The following is a 15,104-nucleotide window of genomic DNA, read 5'->3' as shown; positions in this document are numbered from 1 at the left end:
TTTGCCAGTTGCACCCCATCAATGAAAAACTAAGCTTGTTTAAGCTTTATTAAAGCTGCCACCATGCCATGCACTTCAAGAGCAAAGTTCAGTGTCACAGTCCTGGTGTTCCTTTTTCTAACTAAGAGAATGCCAAGAAGAGCACTTTCCCACAAACAATATGTGGGAGATAGTAAATGCAATAACAAGGTTAATTAAACCACCAGGGTGCTACAAGCCTGGAATGATTCAGTCAGACAGAAACAAACAATTTTTATTCCTTTATTGTTGTTTCTTTTTTATCTGTGAGCCAGGGGGTGGGAAGAGGACCAAGAATTCAGACATGGGAAAGATCTGGATGAACTTAGGAGCTATTCTAGTAGTTTAGAGTCTGGAGAATGCTGTCGAGAAAAGTATTACAAAAACAAAAACCAGGAGGAATGCTGAAGCAGCTTTTTCTGGAGACACAGCATGCATAGTTAGGGAGTTCCTAGACACGTTTCTGCCTGGATCCAGCTACTTTTCCTTGAGTTGGAGAACACATATTTGGAAACCTCTGACTGACAACAGCACACTGATGAGTAGATATCCTTTGATGTGAAGTGAATGAATGATCATGCCATCAACCTTCATAGTACTGGCCAATGAGAAACCTCTGAAAATAACATGAAAAGAATAAAAAAAATAAATGATCAATAGAGAAAAGGCAAAACTTCTAATAAGAAGAGATAAACAAAGATAAAAATTAGGCTACAAAAGCAAAAGTAATTTTAAACCATATTAATACCATATTTGTAATTTTTAAAATTCTTGTAGTGTTATAGCATGTTGTTACATTCACCAAATTTTATTTTCATTAGTAGAACTAATTGATAATAAAAGGAGGGAAATGCCATTTAAGTAAGCATCGTCTATGGTCTATGGTGTCACCGTAAAGGTTCGGTAAGATCTCAATACACAAACTATTTCAGTAAAACAAAAAGAAAATACATGAAAAATTGTGTATAATTGAGCATACACAAAGTTACCCTTCCAAAAATTATGAATAAAAATTTTTAAAGAATTTCAAAGAAAAAAGGTCGAGTATTTTTTAATATGAGGGATCCTAAAATTCTAATTATCTTACTTTAACAACTGTGAGAGATAAGACACAGCACACCAAACTCACCAACTATTATATGGTTTCACTTGGTTCTTCTTAATAGTTTACTATAGTCAACAACAAACTGTACCATAGTAGTGGAGAGAAATCAAAAGAAACATAAAACTCCAAAAGACAAAAAAAATATGTATATATGTGTGTGTATGTATGTATGTGTGTGTATATATATGTGTATATATATATATATATATATATATATATATATATATATTCCAAAGAAAAAACTCTAAAAATGTCAAATAAAATACTCCAAAATAAGAGCTAATTACTGTCTGGCAGAACTAATAAAAGAAAAAAAAATCAAAGCTAAATGAAAGTTTTATTACATCTCCTTTGCTACTAGAAAGCAGCTTGAGGTACTTGTTCAAAACCTGGGCTTTTTTGGAATAATGACTTTGGGTTTGTGTTTCTTTTTCCAAACATTATAGATTAATATATATGCACAATAAATGAATAATGGACCATTAAGCTTTTCCTAAGACTCTTTAAAAAAAAAAAAGATTTAATCTATTTATTTGACAGAGAGAGAGCACTAGCAGGTGGAGCAACAGGCAGAGGGAGAGGGATAGGGAGAGAAAGAAGCAGGCTCCTCACTGAAGGGGGGAGCCCAATAGGGGCTTGATCCCAGGACCCTGGGATCATGACCTGAGCTGATGGTAGATGCACAACTGACTGAGCCACCCAGGCTCAGCCACCCTTTTAGTAAGACTACTAATGATAATTTTCAAGAAAGAATCTCAAACTCAATTATAATGGTGGAGGAAGTTTCCATTTTTGAGAATAATGTATTAGTCTTATGTAGCTATATCCCACGAGGCAGGATTTGGCTGTCAAGTCCTAGAAAGTCATTATCAAGAGGCTCTACTTTAGCCATGTAACTGCAAATTTGATCCAGGTTTCCTTTTCTAAAAATGGGATAACAAAAAGAATAAAGGACTAGCCATACTTACAATCTTTTCTTTAAATATATGGGAAACATGATGTCAATGTATAGTTCATTATTTGAGACATTTCGTTTGTCTCCTCTACAACAATTGAGGCAATACACAAAAATGAAGGCCCATTCAAACTTTTTTACCTTTTCAATCAGAAAAAGAAGATGCTTATCAGTGCCTCGGTGGCTCCAGTTTGTTAAACCACTGCCTCTGGTTGGGGTCATGATTCCAAAGTCCCAGGATTGAGTCCCACTCCAAGGCTCCTTGCTCAGCGGGAAGCCTGCTTCTCCCTCTGACCATCTCCCCCTCCTGCTTTCTCTCTCTTTCTCTCTCAAGTAAATAAGTAAAATCTTAAAAAATAAATAAATAAATAAATAAAGAGAAGATGCTCAGGTCTTGAGAATTACCTGTCCTGTTTCATAGGTAGCACCTGTATTGCTGCTACACATCTGTGGAAGCACAGTATCAGCCAACTGTTAATCAAGGATCACTTCCCTTCAAAGTGACTGATGATCCACTGTTAAAACAGCTTATAAAAATAACTTCTCCTTCAAAAAGGTGCTTCAGGGTTTTCAGACACATCTCACCATTCCTGCTAGCTTAATGCATGTTTGAAAGTTAATTTCTCATTAATATTTAAAGTAGAAATGGCTTCAGAACAAATTTTAAATGATCCATTACATTTTAGAAATAAAATATTATTGGCATTATTTTCATCTCGATTACAAGGAATAATAATGTCCAAGATTGGCTTTTAAAACTGTTAATGAGCCCTGGCAATGTGAAAAAGATATGGATTAGGTAGATGTAATGAGATATGATTAAAGGGTGCAGGCACTGAAGGGTGTTGGGAGAAATTCTTTTCTGAAAGAGTATAATTAGTGTCTGATAAAAGTACTTAGTAGATAAGATTTTTGAAGAAGAAAGGTTAAGATAAACACATACTTTATGACAAACCTGCTTAATTTTTCCCCTTTGGTTCTCTTACATACTCAATATTATGTTGAAGTTTCATACATAAATAATGTTTGTCAAATACTTCATGCAATTCTACCAGACAATTAGAGTGTTTTAATTGCCAGACACCGAGAGCAGAAAATGTGTTGAAACATCTTATTCCATTTTCAGTGTACATTTCTTTGTTGATTTATGTAATGTAGCTAATAATATGCAACCTACCCTAGTTTTAAACAAACAAATGAACTTCTAAAAAGCAAGCTTTCCATAAGTTGCTAAGCAACTCCAAAGGCACATTTTATCAATTTAATAAATAACATTTAGATGACAAATCCTTAAGAGAGATTTCTAACTCCATTTTATAAAAAGTAGAAAATCCAAGCAGGTACCCCTCTGATTTTCCTGTTTCTGAGGCCTCAGAGCTAGACAGAGGCACTGCCGTCTTCAGAGGTACATCAGACTCACTAAACAAATAAAACATTTTGTCAATTGAAGTTGTTATATAATAGAAGTTAGGTTCTGGGACTCATTGTGCAGCTCTGAGAGCTCACTTCATTCCCATAACTGAAGGTTTCTCAGCCTCAGCCCTATTGACTTTTTGGACTAGATACTTTGTTGCCCTGGGGGGTTCTCCCATGCATTGTAAGACTTTCGCAATAATTATCCTGGGCTTCTACTTGCTAGATGCCAGTAGTGGCCTCCTCATTGTTAAAACTATGTCTCCCAACATTGCCAAATGTGCCTGAGGTGGGGACAGGGAAGGTTGTAGGGTGTCAGAAATCACACCCAGTTGAGACAGTTAAGAACTACTACAGATGAATAATGAGTAAAGATGCTGTAAGAAAGGTATCTTGAGCTTAATTGGAAAAGAAGATATCATGACACTGTTTCCATCAGTCAACACCTAATATATCCTAGCACCACCAACAATGAAGAATAAAGGAGTAGTACTGATTTCAGGGGTGCTGTGGCTCTTGCTCCATTCAAAGCTCGTTATTGATCTTATCATTTCAATGTAATTCCCACTGTTTAAAAACTTGGTGAGAAAGGGCGTTGTCATAGTTCTGTCTCTGTTGTAGTATCCCATTCCAGAACTGCACCAAAGGCTTTTCTCCTACTCTTTTTACCTCAGTGTTCACTATACTCAAGTGCTGACTAGAATCATCTAAATATAAATCTGAGTTTTAATAAAGCCATCCTCTGCCCATAGCACCACAATAGGTCTCTATCACTTCTGTTATCAAATACAAACTCCTCTTACGTGGTCTTACAAATTACCGCCAAACTCCATCTCACCAAACATCTTTCTCATTTTCTACTTATATCACCTTTACCCCCTCAAACACAAACATCTTGCATATGATCATCTTCCTATGTGACACATAAAGGACAAACTCATTTTCTCCATGAAAGTTTTCCTAATTAATCCTTCCTTTATTTCTTATCAATATCATATTTCTGTTAGAAGAATGGCATGACTGCAAGTTAATATGTGAGTCAACTGTTTACTGAATGTTTTCAATATGCCACACTGAATATTACTTAGTAGCTATTTCTATCAATTTATGTTTACATTATTTATGCTCAACTAGACTGTAAGTCCCCAGAGGATAAGAACAGGTCTTATTTGTATCCCTCTTAATAATGATGCTAATAAATGTTTTAAATTTGATTAGCAATTATAACCTTTCAAATTCCATTCCTGGTTATTAACTTGTTGGTTATATATTTTCACTATTTTATAGTCAATGAAAATGGCACATTAAATACTCTAGGGACTAATCTATGGTTACACAACCATAGATTAGTAAAACATTCATTTAATATATGCTGATTGAATTCAGCCATACAACTTCACAACTACAAAATTTATCTCCTGTTTCTAAAGTTGTTATGGCCTTTAAAAAAAAAAAAAGTGTTTTTCTGAACAAGAATAGCTGAAGGATGCAGAAGACACAACGCAGAAGTGAATTAAGGTTTTCAAGGGTTAAATTATGACATAGCAGGAAAGCAAAAGAGAAATTAGTTACTGCCTCAAATTGGGTACAAGAGATTACCTTCACAGACCTTGACCTCTCGTCATAGTAAGTAAAACTTTAAAAAGAAAGCAAAATGGAAAAGCCACAGAAGGGCTGATAAACCCCCAAATTCTAAAAATCACAGCTTTTTACTTCATTCACACGAGTAAGTCCAGGAAAACATTTTCAACAACTCGGGAAGATTTCCTTTTACTACTTTGGGGAAGACCCTTCAAAAGAAAATCAAAATGCCTGTAAAAATCATTTACCTATCAACCTCTCAGCTGACTTCAACAAAACACAAGTCAAAGGTCAGTTGATTTCCGAGGCTCTTCACTAACCCTAACCACCTGTGCCCAAAGAGGCAGCATATTTATTCGTACTTCTTTCAACATTCATTGCATGCCTACTAAGTGCAGACACTGATGTAGGCCCTGAGGGAAAACAAAGATGCCTGAGTCTTAGTTGCTGATGTGAATTCATCCAGGAAATTCAGAAAGGGGCACGTGATCTAAAAAGCCAAACAAAACAAAACACCACCAACAAACAAACAACAACAACAAAACACGATTATCTTCAGTGTGGGCATTTTCTCTCAACCACTGGCCCTCCTCCACTCCATTTCCCACAGAGGGAAGCAACGAAATTAAAGGAAATTCAGAATAAAGAGAAATGACGGGAACAGGTGAAGGCCCCAGCAGCTCCAGAAAGGTCTTGGAAACGGCTCTCCACACATCCCTGAGCCACGTGATTCTGCGGAAGTGCGGGCGTAGGGGACGGTCGGGACCCCACAGGGGGACCGGAAGTGCAGGATCTGGAGTGCGCGGGAGAAATTGCCCTGAGCAGGGTTTGACTCTAGAACCGAGGTCGTTTGAAGCCTCTCAGAGGTTTCTCGGACCACGCGGTCCCATCACGTCCTTAACAGGCTTTCCGCAAAATGGGGATTTTCGAGCTCTTTGGAAGAGGTTCCTAAATGTGGCTGTAAGCTTGACGTGAGTTGTGCGGGGAAGGGGCCGCGCGCCTCTCGCAGCTTTTTGTTCGGCGACTCTGCGCCCCCCTCACCCCTACGGGGAGGGGAACGGGCGTTCGTCCTCGAGTCACACGAGCGGCGTGCGGACCTGCCCGGAGCCTGCCGCGCGGCGCCCCCTTCCTGAGAGAGGAAGACTGAAGTGGGAGGCGGGACGGGGTCCCGGCGTAGGGGATGTTAGAAAGCAGGCACGCCGGGGCCCCGACGCTCCCACGGGGGCACTGAACGTGTGTGCGAGGAAGGGGCTCGAGCTAGGGATGGGGCGGGGATGGCGGGGGGCTGGGGGGAGGTGGGGCTTCGTTCTCGCCGCCCTCCTTCGCGGAGGCTTCGGCCGGGTTCGCGGGGCTGCTGGTGAAGCGGGCTGAGGCGCGCGCTCCGGCCTCTGCGGACGCTCGGGCTGGGGCGGCGCTGCGTGGGCGGCTGAGGGAGCCGGGGGCGGGGGGAGTGGGGAGTGCACCACGGGGCTCTTTTCAAATTAAATAGCTAAGAATAGCGTTGGCTCGAGACTTTTATCCAGAGGGTAGTCAAGGAGCTAGAAACCCGGAGTGTCAGTTTGTCTTCCCCGTTCCGGAATTAATTCTGGAGCTCTCAGCGTGGACTGACAATGCGTGACCCGGAGGAAAGAGAGCGCCTCTTTTCCTCTCCCTCAGGCTCTCCGGCTCCCGCTGCCTCTTTCTTTCCCCGTGGACGGAATCGCCCCCGCCTCTACCTTCACCCCACGCACCTCGATGAACCGCCTCAGGAGTCCCTTAGATACGCCCCCAAACGCAGAACGACCACAGCGTTCCACTTCACTTCCCCTCAGCATTAGGCGACTTACATCAGCATAGGCTAACCAAGAGAGTCTCTTGCTGGTCTTAATATTTATTAAAATGCACCAGTACGGTTTGTTCCCAAGGGCATGAGGGAGAAAATAGCTCGACTCCGCGCCGAAGGTCAATAGATCTTCACAACTTGGTTGATGAGATCACTTTTAAGTTCTCCTCAGTCCAGTTTCACTGAGAATTCAGTCGTGAGAGGAAACAGCGTTTGAGATGAATTTTCATCACATTAGACGTATGCCTTCTCACTCTCTACTGTCTTGGAATGTCCGAAAATGAAATGGGAGCTATAGGTTAATTTCCAAAGGTCTAAGGACCCAGAGGAACCCCGACTCCCCTTCCCTGCACTGCCTGCCCTCAGGCATCCTGGAAATGGGGAGGACACCCTGGGATCTGTGGCCGCGGAACTGAGGTCCCTAACAAGTTATAATTGTTGAAAGAGGGAGGAGGAGGGGAGGAGAGAAATGGAAAGGAGGAAAAAAAAAATAACATTTGTGTTCATTTACACATTTCCTGTGCGGAACAAAAAAGTCCCACCATCAGCAAAAGAAGTCTCTTCCTCCAAAATAGCAGCCAAAGAGGGAAAATTAGAATATGCATAAATTCCTTCATTTTCATTCGCACAGAGCATGATTTCCGGCAGATTTGTATTTAAACTGCTCGATTAATCCCAATTTCTGAACAGCATTTTACTTAGCATCTTCCCAAAACTCACCTAAAGAATATTACTCTCCTCCCACCACCCTGTTTTGAAGCCTCCCTCTTTCCTGTTCTTCAACTGCCAATGAGAATTTCATTGATAAAACTGTACCTTTATTTTTCCCATCCACTGTTTTCAAAACTGCACTGATGCATCGGACGGACTACACTTTAATACAAACTGGCTGCTGTCTGCGAGCCATAACTGCAGATGAGAGCCTAGTGGAGAGGATATGTTTTTGAAATGTGTATCTAGAAGAGACTAAACATGATAGGACCAAAGACTTTTGCAACTTCTCTCGTGCATAGAATCCTTTCCTGTTCTACACAGGTCATATTCTTTCACCAATAGCAATAGTTAGAATGCTTGAACTTTTCCTCCCCCAAACTTCCTTCGCCACCTATTACCAGTTTTTAAGGAACATGATGGACAATCATGACCTTCTTCAAAGAAATATTACTCTTCATAAATATTCAAAGTGTGTCAGTCCATTAAATACCCCCCCACACACACACACTCAGCCCATTACTAAAAATGTTTGCTTTGCCACTTGTGCAACGGATCTGGCTTTATCTGCCTTGAAAAGTTCTTTGTTGGAAAAAAATGTTAGCATCATTTGAAACCATTCCTTTCCAAATATCATCGCTTGTCTTGGGGTTACTTCTTCTATCTTTGAAACTGTAGATATGTCTTTTCTTTAATAGTAGGATGTTAATGTTTAAAGAATGAAATTACTGCATCTTGGTTTATTGAAAACATATATAGGTCGCAATTCCATTCATCCCTAAATTCCTTATTCTTGCAACACCCCAAGACAGAAAGAAACCTATATTTGCTTCTTAATACTGTCTAAGCAGAATGTAGTAGTTCTGCCTTTCTCTCATTGTTTACAGATCATAAACCCCAATTACTGGTAGTTAAAAAGTTACAAATGATAATATTTGTTTAGATCTTAGTTTCTATAAAGAATGAATATACACATTTGAACTATATGTAACATGGCATATATAATGTGTATATATGTGTGTATAAATGCATAAGCATTTAAATATCTGGTTTATGTACATTAAAGATTTTTCAAGATATTGGGATATAGAATATTTTGTTAAATAAAGGCATAAACTGAGTGCACGCAAATGTCTGCATGACTTTTACTACTTTGTGAAATAACTGTTTTTGGTGTATCTTTACTTTCTATCAAATATTCCCATTATAAAAGTATTAATTTAATGTCTTTTAGTTAGGCATGTCTCCAAGGACTCAGAGGTTCTCAGTTATATACAATTAAAATCAAAGTGTTTGAAAATAAATTCTTAAAAGCCATACTCTGGGGGTGTGTGTAACAGAGTTGAGGGCCCTTTTACTGGAAATATTGATTTCTTTTAATTTTCTTATTGAAATGAATGGCACTTATCTCTGAATCAAAGGAAATTTTCCAATAAAAATTGCAATAACAATATTTTCCTTAAAATGTTATTTTAATTAGAACTGGATTTTATATGGAAAGCTCCAGTCTGATTTCCAGTTGCAGAGCTGTAGTTCCAGAAGAGCTTAAGTGAACTTAGTAGTTCTTAGTTATTGTTAGTACACGGAGAAAGCCTGGGAAGCCATTGAAGAGCAAAGCGATACACAGTTTTAGCCAAAGTCGCCTTACTACCATTGCAGAGTGAGCATCACCTCAGTGAATTTATCTCTAGAAATGAAAGCTCCTCAGTCTTGGTCGCTCTTAGTGAAATAATATTCTCATGAACAGGAATATTTTTGTACTTAAAAAAAAAAAAAAAAAACTAGACTGAAACGAAAAAAGATTGTTCAGCCTCCCTGCTGTGAAAGGTGCAGAGATAGATGCCTGGTACTACCAGCAGGGAGGCCGGCCCTTTCTTCCCCACCCTTGCTTCCTTCAACTACTGTTGGGTTTAGTTATGGACTGTGTGCATATGTGAAGTTGAAGACAGTATCTAAAGAAAAAAGTTTTCTAGAGAACAAAACTGGCTATTGACAGTTATGCCTTTTGTAATTTGTTTTTGAAGAAGGTACACAGATCTTATTTTCTCGTAAATGTTCAGGGCTACATTGATTTGCAAGAAAATACAACAAAGCCTAAAACTTTAAGTCACCCTTCCTTGCTTCCTCCCAGTCCATTCTTCTGTAACTAAGGTCTGTTTCCATTTGGTCTTCGCTGCTGCTGGGCTGCTGAGGAATTTCTGTCTCAGTCCTGCTCTCCTCTCCTGTAGCTCCCCTTCATCTCCTAACCAGCTTTCTTTCCCCTCCATAAATGAAGGCAATTATCAGACAACCTGCTTTAACCCCAACATCTGCCAGACAAGCATTGAGTCTCATTCCCTCCCCACCTGATTTTTATTTTCTTTCATTTCCTTTTTCTTGGTGGTGGTGGTGGGGGGGGGGAGCGGGCAAGGGCTTGGGAGATGGAGAGAACATTCCGGCTGAGAGGAATTAGATCCCTGCAGGTACAAACTTACTAGCAGATTCTTCAGATCATAGACTCAGGAACTGGTGGCTGTTCTTGCACGTAGAACAGTAAACCTTGGCAGGTTTACAATTGACAAAAGCACTTCTACCTCCCCCTAAGGAGATAAGCTTAGCTTTACTAGCTGGATCACCACTAGTTATTAACATCTTCAACCTGGGTTCTTCCTTTCACTTCTACTCCCCTCATTTTATTGTCCCCTTTCTGTCCCTTCATCCCGAAAGTAATCAAAAGAGTTGATGATCAGGGAGACCTAATTCCTGATTTTTGTGTCTTGCCCTTAGGGCTGAGTTCCTCAGGGCCAGTGTTCTCTTTAGACTCAAAGGAACCTCAGTTACTTTGTCCTTCTGAAACTCCTCAACTTTGTGAACACGATTCCCAAATATAACAATTTGTCCATTCATCAGCAGGGCTCCAGCCAGAAAGCACCAGGTTTTTCTACCCAAGAATCCCTTCATACATCTACCTCAGTCTCCATCCCAGATTGATTTACCTGGGAATGGTGCCCAAGGGGGACATGCCTACAGCAAAGAAGAGGAATGGGTACAAAAGTACTTAGTGCTATTAAAAAGACCTACCATATTAGACCAAGGCAGTCTTTTTTAGAACACTTGAGTTGGACTGGAATGGATCATCCATCTAACCAGTGAAACAAGAACTCAGAGGAATGCCCGTTACAGCCATGAAACACATTTCAGACTGAAATGGATTCCATCTTCATCCTGTCGACCAAAGAAATTATTTTAAAATTGTTTCTGCTATTATTGTTTGCATTATTATTAACATTTTATTTCTGTCATTATTGCTGCAGTTTTGTTATTTTATTTTTGTTGTTGTTGCAGCTATTATACTATTCAGTAGAAGTTTAGAAAGATTAGTCAGATTAATTAGTTTATTGGTAATTTAAAGCTGAAAACTGGTAATTAAGCCAAAAAACTAAAAATGATCAGGGATGATTCATACCAATGTAGGATTTGAGAGGAAGAGAGTCTAAATTTTGGATACAAAATTTGGCAGCTGTGAAATAAACAGGACTTGGGGATCAGAAATATGATAATTGAAATATTCTTAGTCACTCAACCTCTCCCCCTCCTCCAAATTCAACTTAAGATCATTCTGTGATTTGCTTGATAGAGGAAAAATACTATATTTGCTTTTGTTGACAGAGAACAAAGACCCCATGCTTTTTCTTCATGTGATTTGCATTTGCACGTGGATTCCCTTGCTTAGGACATCCAAATATCTAAGCTCACTCCCCTCCAAGTTTGCCTCTCTTTGCTCTAGTTATGCACCTCACTGGAGAGGGTGCATCATATAAGACAGGTATACAATTTCAGCCCTCTCCACAGACAGATTCCATGGAATATAAATTCAATAATGCAATTCTCTCCACAACAAGCTCTCTGCTCTCTTTCAAATATAATTAATGTTTTGATAGTGTAGTTCTTTAACTACATATATATACACAAAAACAGACGCACCCTCTAGCTTTGCTGTTTGTGCATTTAAAACAGAAATGGATGTGGCTCTTTCAGTGACTCCTAAAATTCCTCAACTCAGTCAGCCCACAGAGAAGAAATCTGTTTAGGTAATAACTGCACAGTCTGTTGTGTGCCCAGAAATATTTAAAACAATAAAAAATGCAAGCCCCTAGATTTTGATAGTCATTTTTTGTCAAATTTCCTAGAAAATAAAGGATAGTCTGAATTGATATTCTGATACAGACATTCACTAGATAACAGTCAAAATCAACAAAAACATGGTCCTAAACCACTGGTTGTCTTTTCCAAGTTTTGATGATGGAAACTGAATTTCAATACCTTCCATTTTATCCAATTGGTGCTAAATGAACACAGATGTATAAAAACTAGCAACCATAATAGGCAAAACTACAATGACTTCCATAGAAATTCTTTACTCCATCAAACACCTCAGTCATGTTTTAGGTGGATTATTTCATTTAATTGCAATCGGTTGTATATTAACATATTCATATGTGAAATAGATGGTCAGAAAGAAAGATGTAGATGACAATATGGCTAGTAGAAGTTAAGTAAGCAAATGCTGCTGAACTCCCATATTCAAATGTGCCATATCCCTACCATTTCATTTCTACAAGCTGGTTACAATTATAAGAGGACAAATAACCTCTCAGACTATAGGACATGATATATTTTCAGTCTTTAATAAAGAAAAATACATAACCTATATTTCTTAATCCAATGAAAGTATAAACTTTAATCTTCCCATATTGTTACTGAGTTGAAGAAGCTAGTTATTTGGAACTAATACACTGGTTTCCAAGCATCTTGGACATTTTGTTTGACTCATAAGTGCATATGAGTTGCTGGCAGGGGAAGCATTTTACACATTTTTCCACAAAAATTTTAGAAGGCATACGTAAAAGGGATTTCTCTTACATCTTTCGAGGTTTAATTTTCTTACTCTTCATGTAGGTTTTGGTGTTTGGAATTGTGAAAGAAGACAAGAGAATGAACAAGGAAAGGAGAACATGTGGCTGATTCCAAATAGATCGTTTAACTGGATGGAAGAAACAAAAATATTTCCCCGGTGCAGTTGTACAAAGAAAGGGAAAAGTGTGTGATCCATCAAGAGCTCACTTGTGCTTTTTGTTATTGTTTTAGATGGTGGCCCATCAGGGTTCCTTTCCCATTACTTTCCTCCAAATTGTTTTCCTTGAGAGCATAAATGTGGAGACTATTTGTCCCTTCATTCTCTCACAGGCTAATATTTAACAGCAAATATTTTAGTTACATTTTCAGTAGAAAAAGTTTTTACAGGTATAGAGATTCAGTCTTAGTACAGAAGCAAATTACCAACTCCAATTGGTTAGATACACTTGATATTTGCTTGTGGTGAGCTGTAAAATTTTTTATATATGTAAGATTTTTACAGTATTGATCAGTAATGACATGTGAGCTATCAGAAAGAAATCCTCTATGAGACTATATTTGTTCTAATTTCTTCCTCATTTTCCCTTTTGATTTGTTTTTGAAACAGTGACAGGACTACTTTTCTGACTCTCAAATGAGGTTTCCTTTGGCTCAGATTAATATTAAAGAAGATCACATACACGGTTGGAAAATATTGTTATTTTTCTTTAATGGGGAAAATTGGACTCCCGCGTGTCAGATCTGTGGTTTTCCGAAGGGCAATGGAAATGGTACTGACATCACTTTGCACTTTAACAATCGGATTTGGTCAGGGTACAAGTTGTTTGTTTAACCCGACAGCTCGGTGCACTCCGTCGCACGCTTTGCACACTCATTAAAACGATTATTCACGACCTGTCGAGTGTTTTCGGGTTCATTCACAGGAAAGTCTTGGAGCAAGCGAGAGCAATTCAAGTCAACACTGTCCACTACCCCGTGCACGTGAGGACGAGCTGGTGCGTGCGTAAAAAGACGGAGGGAGGGGTGGGTGAACACGCCTTAGCTATAAGTCCTGTTCATTCGATGCTCTGGAATCTCAGTCTCGAAAGAATGCCAAGAGTGCTTAGTCTTAAAAGGCTATGTCGCTGTGTTAACTTCAAGGGCTTGGCACAGGATAGAAAAATAAAATAAACCAAATAAACAAACTCAAATCTCTCCCTTCACTCCTTTCAACCTTCTGCAAAGCTTGAGGTCCCCGGGGCTCTCCCACCTTCTGCCTGCAGCTGCCGGACTGTGAGGCTCCACCTCTCACGTCGCGGAAGCTGAGGATAAGTAGTTTCTGGAACACTCGCCAGGGTGAAGAGATTAATTCCCTTTCCATCTCCCAATGCCCTTTCCTTCTCAAGAAAGAATTCGGTTACTTTTCCTTTCTATATTTCTCTTAAATAATGGAGGGGGTGGCAGGAACGGGGAGGGGAGTGGTGGTGCAAGAGATGAAGAATATGACTGTTAACCATATTTGGTAGATGTCTTCCAAATTACTAGGGAAGAAAGACTCCTCTTCCAAAACTGCAAGCAAAATTCTATAAAACGAGGAGTAAATAGCCCTCGATAAATTAGACCACTTTTTTTTTCCAATTTCCAAGTCATCTTTCAATATTTTGTGATGATAATAAGCACAAACAGGAATGAATCTCAATCTCTCACAATTGCCTGTACCTATAAAAGAGACACCCCGTGGTCTTTAGCTGTTGTATTTCTTCAAATGAGCCTTGATATATAACATTCACATGTGGGCTGTTAGTTCAAGAGAAGACCTATATTCCTAAGGTGTGATTGTAGATATACACTAAATAAAACAACAGATGAATGTAGAAATGCATTTAATATATACTGAAGAATTCTGAAATATCCAGTTAACAAGAAGTAAAGCCCCAATAACTTAAAGTTAACAATACCATTTCTATATCCAAATCTCGCTGCCCCTTGATTTTTCATCTACATCCTTAGTAAACCCAGTGGCCAGCTTATTATGAGAAAAACCTAGTTATGCCAACAGAAAAAGACAAGGCTCACTCATTGGTTTCACCCTATCATATCTGACATAATGAAATCATCTGTTTTTCTATTTTACTGAAACATCCATATAATATGTGAAGAGAAGAATGGAAGTTTTCAAGTATCATGAGGTTCTAATCAGAAACAGGTTTCTAATTGCTAAAAAGCAAGTACGATAAGTAATTTTGTAAACTCTTTGGGTTGCTATAATTCACTATCAAGTTTACTTAAAATTGATCTGTCAAATGTGTTTCCTGTACAAGCTCTTTCATTAAAGCCAACCTGCAATAATAATCAAGAGGCAGATGCTGAAATATGTAAGTAAATAACTGAAAGTCTCTGCATAAATAAACACAAATCAATGCAGTAATAGACAACACTATCGATGTAGGAATGATCGATTTTAGTCTTCCAACCTGCAATCAGAGCTTGCAACGTATAATTAAAAGTAAAATTTTCAACTCTACCACTACTACTACTACTACTACTACTACTACTGGGAAAATAAATGAATAAATAAACAAGCCGTGCTTGCTGCCAGTTTTACCTGATCCTACTTTATTCCA

The 15,104-nt window shown here is 38.9% G+C and overlaps 1 long non-coding RNA gene across 1 annotated transcript in view; it reads right to left on the bottom strand.

Moving 5' to 3' along the window:
* Positions 1-237: 237 nt before the first annotated feature.
* Positions 238-15,104, bottom strand: part of LOC131835338 (uncharacterized) — an 18,739-nt gene continuing 3,872 nt past the window's right edge. Inside the window, exon 3 of the long non-coding RNA XR_009355135.1 lies at positions 238-634. This is a non-coding gene — a long non-coding RNA (uncharacterized LOC131835338). The remainder of the gene's footprint in view (positions 635-15,104) is intronic.

This window comes from Mustela lutreola, chromosome 7 (assembly GCF_030435805.1).
Source record: "Mustela lutreola isolate mMusLut2 chromosome 7, mMusLut2.pri, whole genome shotgun sequence".
Taxonomy (NCBI): Eukaryota; Metazoa; Chordata; class Mammalia; order Carnivora; family Mustelidae; genus Mustela; species Mustela lutreola.
Note: the sequence above shows the minus strand (reverse complement) of the source record. Positions and strands in the feature narration are given on the sequence as shown.